Source organism: Magnolia sinica, chromosome 11, assembly GCF_029962835.1.
Source record: "Magnolia sinica isolate HGM2019 chromosome 11, MsV1, whole genome shotgun sequence".
NCBI lineage: Eukaryota > Viridiplantae > Streptophyta > Magnoliopsida > Magnoliales > Magnoliaceae > Magnolia > Magnolia sinica.
This window is the reverse complement of record NC_080583.1, coordinates 819,081-827,778: the sequence shown is the minus strand read 5'-3', so window position 1 is coordinate 827,778 and position 8,698 is coordinate 819,081. Positions and strand designations below refer to the sequence as shown.

The window sequence follows — 8,698 nt, the reverse complement described above, 5'->3', positions numbered from 1 at the left end:
TGTAAACTCTTCTTGGGTCGTCATAATGAATGGTGCTAGTCTTTGTAGGCATAGCATTTCAAGAATTTTGAAATTTATTTATTTTGTTCTCATTTTGTGCACAAAATTTTGTTCCTTAATAGTAAAGTTTGCAGTGTTTCTTGTCTCAGTTTTCAAGGAAAGTATGTACATGAAACAAATATCCTTTTTTTTCTTGGTTTTTATGTTGCGAAGAAAGTGTTTGATAAAATACCTATAAAACCATTGCTTCTGTTTTACAAACAGTGGGATTTTGAAAGTGCAGTCCAGGTGTTTGTGGAAATGCTGCAATGACGAACTCGGCTCGAACTGGCCCAATCTGCTGATCGAACCGAGCCGAGCTGGCCAATCAGGCTCGAGGACCAAGCTGAGCCGAGTTCGAGCTAAGGTTAGCTAGTGGCCAAGCCGAGTCAAGCTGAGGTCAGCTCCACTTGGTTCGACTCGATGTACACCCCTACGTGTATCTGCCAGAATTAGTCTCCAGCTAGCCCCCAACCACATGACATCTCAGATTTGAAACGTTAAATCTGAGGTTTATATTTATATATATATATATATATATATATATATATATATATATATATATATATACACAAATCGGGTTTCGAAGCGAGTCGAGCCAGTACCGAGTTGGATTTTGGGTCGAGTCAAGTTGAGTTATTGGGTGACTTAAACTTGATTTGAGTTTGGATTGGATGAAGTCTACTTGATTTGGATCAACTAGCCCACTCGGTTTAGATCAAGTTAGACAAGTCGAGTTTGCTAATTCAAGTCGTCCAATGCTCAGCTCTAATCCTCTTAATATCCCTACCGAGTCTTTGTTGCATGACCACTCTACTATTAAGCTTCACCCAAACTACACACAATAAGGAGCACGTAAGATATAAGTCATTTCAAGACTTTTTTAAGTTGAAATTTGATTCTTAAAATAGGATAACAACTATATTTTTCATTCTTAAAATATACTTAACTTTATTAAAATATCTTTCATGTGTTGGATATGAGTGTGTGGATAACTACTTGTCAATGATCCACACAATTTTTCTTCCAAATATCTCCAAGAAAATATCCCTCTTTTCACTCTCGAAGCTCAAAGTTGAATTTAAATTTAAATAGATAATAGTGATAAGGGCCTACAGGAGCTTTAGACCAAGATGCTAATTGTGTTTCATTCTTAAAATATACTTAACTTTATTAAAATATCTTTCATGTGTTGGATATGAGTGTGTGGATAACTACTAGTCAGTGATCCACACAATTTTTCTTCCAAATATCTCCAAGAAAATATCCCTCTTTTCACTCTCAAAGCTCAAGGTTGAATTTAAATTTAAATAGATAATAGTGATAAGGGGCCTACAGGAGCTTCTAGACCAAGATGCTAATTGTGTTTCCCTCCCACCCCTGTGTGACTTCACGCATAGGTTGGATGGAAAATGAACATCATGAGCAGACCGTAGGGAGTTTCAATGGTAGGCGTTGTTGTCCTGCTATTTTCTATGGTATGATCCACCTTCAACTTGGAACTGGCTGGACTTTGGGCTCCAAGGCCTAAAATGATCAAGAGGAATAGTTGAATTGCCTCTGTAAGCTCTGAGAAAAATAAGAAAAAAAAAAAAACCATCTCTCTTCGTTAATCTTGTATCTCTATTTCTCTTTAGAGGTTTTTAGAGAGAAATAGCGGATAGAAAAATAAAAAAGACTGTAGGATCCGACTCTTCTCAGAGCTCTAATCCGACAATGGTGCAGCTCGAGAAGAAGCGGAGGAACAAGTTCACTTTTGCTTGCACGATGATCGCTTACATGACTTCACTTATATAAGAGAATTGGGTCTCTCTCTCTCTCTCTCTCTCTCTCTCTCTCTCTCTCTCTCTCTCTCTCTCTCTCTCTCTCTCTCTCTCTCTCTCTCTGAATTTAAAAGAAATGATTTTATTCTATAATAATACATTAAGAGATTATCAACCTATTAGCAAAATTTCCTAAAATCGTGAAGTGGGTCTCTTTTGCTTTTGTTTTGCATTTCTTGATTTTTGGAGATTATATTGAGAGTTGAAAGTTTAAAAATCCGAATTACTTTTCTCATGGCACGGCCAAATGGGAATTTGATTATCTTGTTTTTTGGTTTTTTGGCTTATATATTGGAGTGACGAGTGGAGCAGCTCTCTTTATAGAAAAGGATCTAAAGCTCACTAATGTGGAGATCGAAGTATTCATTGGGATTCTCGATGTCTACTGTTGTAACACCCCGTACTTTCTATACTTGGGTGTTACCATGAAGACCTAACTTAGTGTTTACATAAACCTGACTCACTTGAGCATTCACTCTAACATAAATCAAATCAGTAGGAACCATCTTCGTCCATAGATTAATTCATCCAACCGTTGATTTACAAGAACTATTACTTTGTCAAGGGACTCACATTGAAGCGTAAAAGACCAAATTCTGGAAATCCAATAGGGATGAAACATCAACTAGAGCCTTGATAGATTGACTGAACCGTATGAACTCAATTTTGGGAACCAGATCGTTAGATCCGCCATCCATTAGTCATTGATGTCTAATCCGATAAAACTCCCACCCTAATGTAACAGATTGGCTATTCAATCTCATAGTAGCTATTAAATTCTAAGTAATTAGTCATATAACGCAAAATCATTGAGAAATTCATTTTATGGAATAATTTAACCATCAGATTTTCACAAATTGTGAATTAACCATTAAATTAGAGATCGTGACCATATATCTCAGAAATCAACAGCAAAACCCAATCCAGATTAAACTAGAAAACTCCATTATTGATAATTGAATTGTAAAGTAGTCCAACGGTTGGATCACATAGCATCAATACTTAAAAACCCAACTTTTGTATGATAAGAACCCTTGAATGAATGTAATTAAACATTCATCATAGAATTTGTGGCCTAGATCATTAGGTCCACATATGGTTAGGCTAACATCACTCAATGTAAAGATTCAACACTAACCATCAAAATTAAATGATCTAATCACTAAATCCACCACTAACTAAACCTTTGTATGAAAAGATCTGACCGTCAGATCTTTGAGGATCGTCAAATGATACTCATTTAGGCACATAAACTAAGCATTATGGCCACTTGGACGTTAGATCCTCCTCATCTTTGGCCTGATGACACAATAGTTGTGTCCAAGACGAGTGGATGGAGCAGATTCCATTAAACAAATTTGGAACCGAATTCATTACATCCACAGTTCAACAAGCCTACGACATTCAAATTCATAATTCACTATGTGATCATCATTATCCCAACTTCTGGTAGTTGAACCTACTATAGAAATTTACTTAAATAGGCCTAGAGACCTTTAGAAATCCAATGATCAAATGGAGTAACAATCTGATCGTTAGATTGCTGATAATCAACACGTAAGACAAGGTCGCTTGGCCCACCCAAGTTTTGGATCTAGCCGATCTTGAGCCAAAGGTCCCTACGGAGTCCTCCAAAGTAAATGGATGGATTGGATTCCTCACAAGCATTACAGTGGACCCCACTCTAGTTGCATGTATACCAGTGTGCGGGTGCACTCACAACACACTGAACAAGCCAACTGGTCAAACTGGTGTTGACCCGTAGATTTTGCAAAAAGGCTTTTCTCCATGCGACTGCGATTTGAAAGGGAGACTATCGTTTGAGTCGATCGTGGCCCACCATCACGGACCATTGCACGATCCGAATCGTCTATCACGTTCACAACGCAGATCTGACTAAGATTCCATGGGTCCTACATGTAGTTGCCTTTATGTACGCCCACAAGCACGGGCTCAGGAAGAGCTGTGCATGCGAATGCTTTTCGAAAACGGAAACCGTTTTCTAGGCTAGCTAGCATCACGCGTGTCTCCTCATCCTTTAATACTAGCCCTTCGTGCAGGAATTTCTCAGCCATCCATTCCAATCTACACGAGTAGGGCTTCCATCGCTTAGCAAGAGCTGCCGCTGCATGTTGCACTCAGACCCATTAGGAAAAACACTAATAGTCGTCGGTTGGTGGGTCCCACAATGATCAGGGAACCCATCCAATCCATCCAAAAGATATGGATAAGAGGATGGGGCCATGGATCAAAAACCACCATGATCGGACCCATCATCTTCGTCGTTCATCCGAGAAACCCATCACCTAGTGATGGGGCCCATTCTATGATCAGGGTCGTCCACCTAGAGGACCATGATTTCAGAAGATCGCCCACAACTTCCAATCTCAGCCATGCATGCAAACAGTTTTTAAAGATATCAACAACGATCTCTCCTTGTTAATTGAGATTAGTGGACGGAGCTTGTAACTAATCGGTTGATTAAGAGCCAATCCTTCTAGGTATTTTGGGAGAGTATATAAAGGATCTTTTAGGGCTTCCCTTACCAGGTCGCACCAGGTCCTCCAAGGATAGAAAGTGATAAAAAGAGAGGAAGGAGCGCCGCACCAGGTCGAGTTTGGAGCTTGACTAGCTACTGAGTTAAGGACCGAGTCTAGGGCTTTACCCAGTTGCTTCCAACAGAGAAAGATGAAGAAGAAGAAGAAGAAGAAGCAGAGAAGATCGAGAGAGAGAGAGAGAGAGAGAGAGAGAGAGAGTGTGTGTGTGTGTGTGTGTGTGTGCGGCTAGCGCCGCATTGCATAAAGTCGGATCAAGTCACGATCCAAGTTGGATTGAGATTGCTGAGTTCGGCTGCTGCACGTGAAGGAAGCAGAAGAACGAAGAAAGAAAAAGGGAAATGGAGAAAAGAATGAAGAAGATCAAGAAGAAAGGAAAGGAAGAGAAGATGGGAAAGAGAGAGAGAGAGAGAGAGAGAGAGATCAGACCTGTGCGACCCATCTGCCGCTGCTGTCGTGCCGCACCGGGACTCGGCCCGAGTCTGTCGAATCTGGGCCGCGTCTAGGTCATGTCCAGACCCATTCAAGTTGAAGATCAGATAGAGAGAGAAATCTGAGGTAGAGACAGGAAAGAGGAAGGAGGAAAAGGAAGAGAACAGAAAGAAAGAAGAAGAGAAGGTTGAGAAGTAGAAGAAAAGGGAAAAGAAGGAAGGAGTTGAGTTGCTGCTGCCGAGTTAACTCAGTTGATATATAGCGAGTCGTGAGCTAAGTCCAGACCCATTCATGTTCAGTGAGAGTAGAAGAAGAAAGCAAAAGGAAGAAAGAAGAAAGAAGAAAGGAAAGAGTGGAGAGAAGAGAAAAAAGAATCAGGGAACTCCTAGCCTACTGAATCGACTCGATCAAGGTATGTAGTGTTGAATAGTTTAAAATTCTTCCTCTGTTCTATGTTGTAATTGACGCATTAGTAGCAGAATTAAGTGTTCATTCACCTTTAAAACAATGTAGCGTAAATATCCATGTATGCTATTTTAGGTTAGGTTAGGTGCCTTGAACCCCTTTGTGACCCCTAGCCTGGCAAGAAGAGAATCCACACTTCAAGGTGAGGATTACCCTTCAAGCTTTTCCACATCTTGATAACTAGTCCTGCTATTTTTCCTTGCTCATTTATTTCATTAATTGCTTAATGTAGTGGATTACTTTTATTAATTTTGATTCAAGATAATTGATGAATCGGATTCGATGTGAATTAAATGCCTCTAATCTAATTTAAAATGTATGCTTTAGATGTGCAAGTGATATTTCGATATTATTCTACATGATTTAGTTTATCATCCATAATTACTTGATGGAATGCTTGGAGGTCCTTAAACTAGTGGTCATTCAGTCTAGTAGATTAAATGAAATTCATTTGTGGTGGACTTATCATCTAATAGATCATTGCGCCTTTATGGCTTTTGAGGTCAATTCCTTCTATTGTATCATTGAATGAACTATTTGCCCTATGTGGCGTTAAGAAATCATCTTCATATAACCTTGCAATGATAAGTTCTACTTGTAAAACTATAATTGGCCACTAGTTGTGTAGGTTACCTTTAAACATCATATTTGTTAGTCTCATGAGCCAGGGATGGTGGAATGGGACATTATGCCTGAACTGTCAGCCTATGCTCAGTGATAAACCCCCTATAGTGACCTTTGAACTTTCTTAAATTGATTGTTTAAAATTAGAATAATAATAGTTGGGCTAATCATGCATTTTCATAGCATGTGGACTTTTCCGGGTGCTTAGTTCTCCTTGGACGTACCTTTAAGTATTTTTTCGAGAGACTAGTCAACCTTGGGTGTCCTCATTGCTTGGTTTTTTGTAGGTAGATAGTTATCATTGGGCTTACCCTTGAGTACTTTTCCCGATGGCTAGTTCTCCATGGGCGACCTCGTTGCATGGTCTTTTTCGGGTGGCTAGTTCTCCTTCGGCGTACCTTTGAATACTTTTTCGAATGGCTAGTTCTCATTGGGCGACCTCGTTGCATGGTCTTTTTCGGGTGGCTAGTTCTCCTTGGGTATACCATTGAGTACTTTTCCGAGTGACCAATTCTCCTTGGACGACTTTTTATCAACTGGATGTGCATCCCCAAGTCTGTAAGCATATGCAAGCATTCATATATTTAAATAAGATTATCTTTGTGAAATTTATTTAATAAATGCGTATCTGATGAACCTTGCTTGAATTATATGATAATCACGGTGAAATAATTGTTATACACTGTTCCTGATAACTATATTTAATTATATTGATGATATGATAAATCTTCGGGGTTATACCTCACTAGGATAGCCATTGACGCTATTAAACCATACTCAATGTGCAGGAGACATAGGCGACACATATGCTGGCGTTCATATGGAATAGGAGGAGCTAGATGATCTTGCGACTCTCTATTCCTAATTTCGTTTATATTTAATTGGTACTGTTATTTATCTTAAAAACTTAAGACATTGATTTATATAAGTTTTCGGGTATATAAGTTTTCGGGTAACCACTTGAAATCTTAGTTATGTATATTTGGACTCCCTCTTATACTTAATTATTTTCATCCCACTATATTACTAACTTTGATAATAAATTTTTTTTTAATATACGTGAAATTCGGGTGTTTTCAAATGTTAATACTCGGGTTCTTGGAAAATGAGTAGTGTACTTAGGTTTTGGGAACCAGAGTGCTACAACTATCTATACAGGTCAACACTGGCCGGAAGAACATCCGATTGGATAGGCCGCAGATACACAGTCATCCTCGCCGGGGTGATCTTCTTCGTCGGCACTCTACTGATGGGCTTCTCAATGAATTACACGTTTCTAATGGTTGGTAGATTGGTGGCAGGGATTGGAGTGAGCTACGCCCTCTTGATCGCACCCGTCTACACCATTGAAGTCTCGCCCGCCTCATCTCGAGGCTTCCTCACTTCCTTCCCCGAAGTCTTCATCAATGTCGGTATCATGTTCGGATACGTATCTAGCTATGCCTTCTCCAAGCTCCCCTTACATCTAGGCTGGTGACTGATGCTCGTTGTCGGTGCAATACCGTCCGTCTTCCTGGCCGTTGGAGTCTTAGCCATGCCCGAGTCTCCACGGTGGTTGATGATGCAAGGCCGCCTTGGAGAGGCGAAACAGGTGCTCTACAAAACGTCTGATTCTAAAGAAGAAGCCGAAAGCCGTATCGCCGATATCAAAGAGGCGGTCAGAATACCAGAGAATTGCAATGATGATTTTGTTCAGGTACAAAAGCGTAGCCATGGAGAGGGTGTATGGAGAGAACTACTAATTAGCCCAACGCCAGCTGTTCGTCGTGTCCTCATCGCCGCAGTTGGAATCCATTTCTTCCAGCAAGCATCCGGGTCGATGCAGTAGTCCTCTACAGCCCACGCATTTTCGAGAAGGCAGGAATTAAAGGCGACGACCCAATCCTGTGTGTGACCGTAGCCGTTGGATTCGGTAAAACATTAACCATCTTGATTGCAACATTCCTAGTAGACAGGATCGGAAGGCGGCGTCTCTTACTCTTCAGCAGTGGGGCTGTTTTCTTATCTCTCCTCACACTCGCCGCAGGATTGACGATCATCGATCAAAACCCAGATAAGAAGATCACAGGGGGCCATCGTCATCTGCATCGTCATGGTCCTCGCTTTCGTTTTTTTCTTCTCAATTAATGGACTGGGGCCCATCACATGGGTCTACAGCTCTGAGATCTTCCCTTTGAGGCTACGAGCCCAGGGTGCAAGCATTGGGGTCGCCTTGAGCCGCACAACGAGCGGTGTTCTTACGATGACTTTCATTTTTTAAAATTTTTCTTTGGGTTAGCTTGTTAGTACACACCCATGTCAGTACACACACTCCATGTTAGCCACCCCCGCTGGGGATCGATACCAAGACCTCAAGTGTTGAGACGAGGTATCTCCACTCAGTCTGCCAGATGACTTTCATTTCTCTCTACAAACGCTATCACAATCGGTGGGGCCTTCTTCCTCTACGCAGGAATCGCTGCCGCCGGTTGGATCTTCTTCTACACGTTCTTGCCAGAGACTCGAGGGCAGACGCTGGAAGATATGGGAGTTCTGTTTGAAGAGTCGAGATGGGCATCGAAGAAGAAGGGAGAAGAAAACAATAGCCAGGTGCAGTTAGATAGCAATGGCCAGGGCCATGGCCCAGCTCAGCTGTGATGGCTGTGAGGGTATTTTAGTCATTTTCTTGTGAAGTTTGGACACTTACGTGACTTTGCATGTTTTACTTAGTTTTTAATGAGAATGTCTCTGGTACGGAGACGATTGGCTACTCCCCCTGCC

At 41.0% G+C, this 8,698-nt stretch overlaps 1 pseudogene; it reads left to right on the top strand.

Moving 5' to 3' along the window:
• The first annotated feature begins 1,413 nt into the window (after positions 1-1,413).
• On the top strand, positions 1,414-8,651 carry LOC131218225 (polyol transporter 5-like; annotated as a pseudogene).
• The last annotated feature ends 47 nt before the right edge of the window (positions 8,652-8,698 follow it).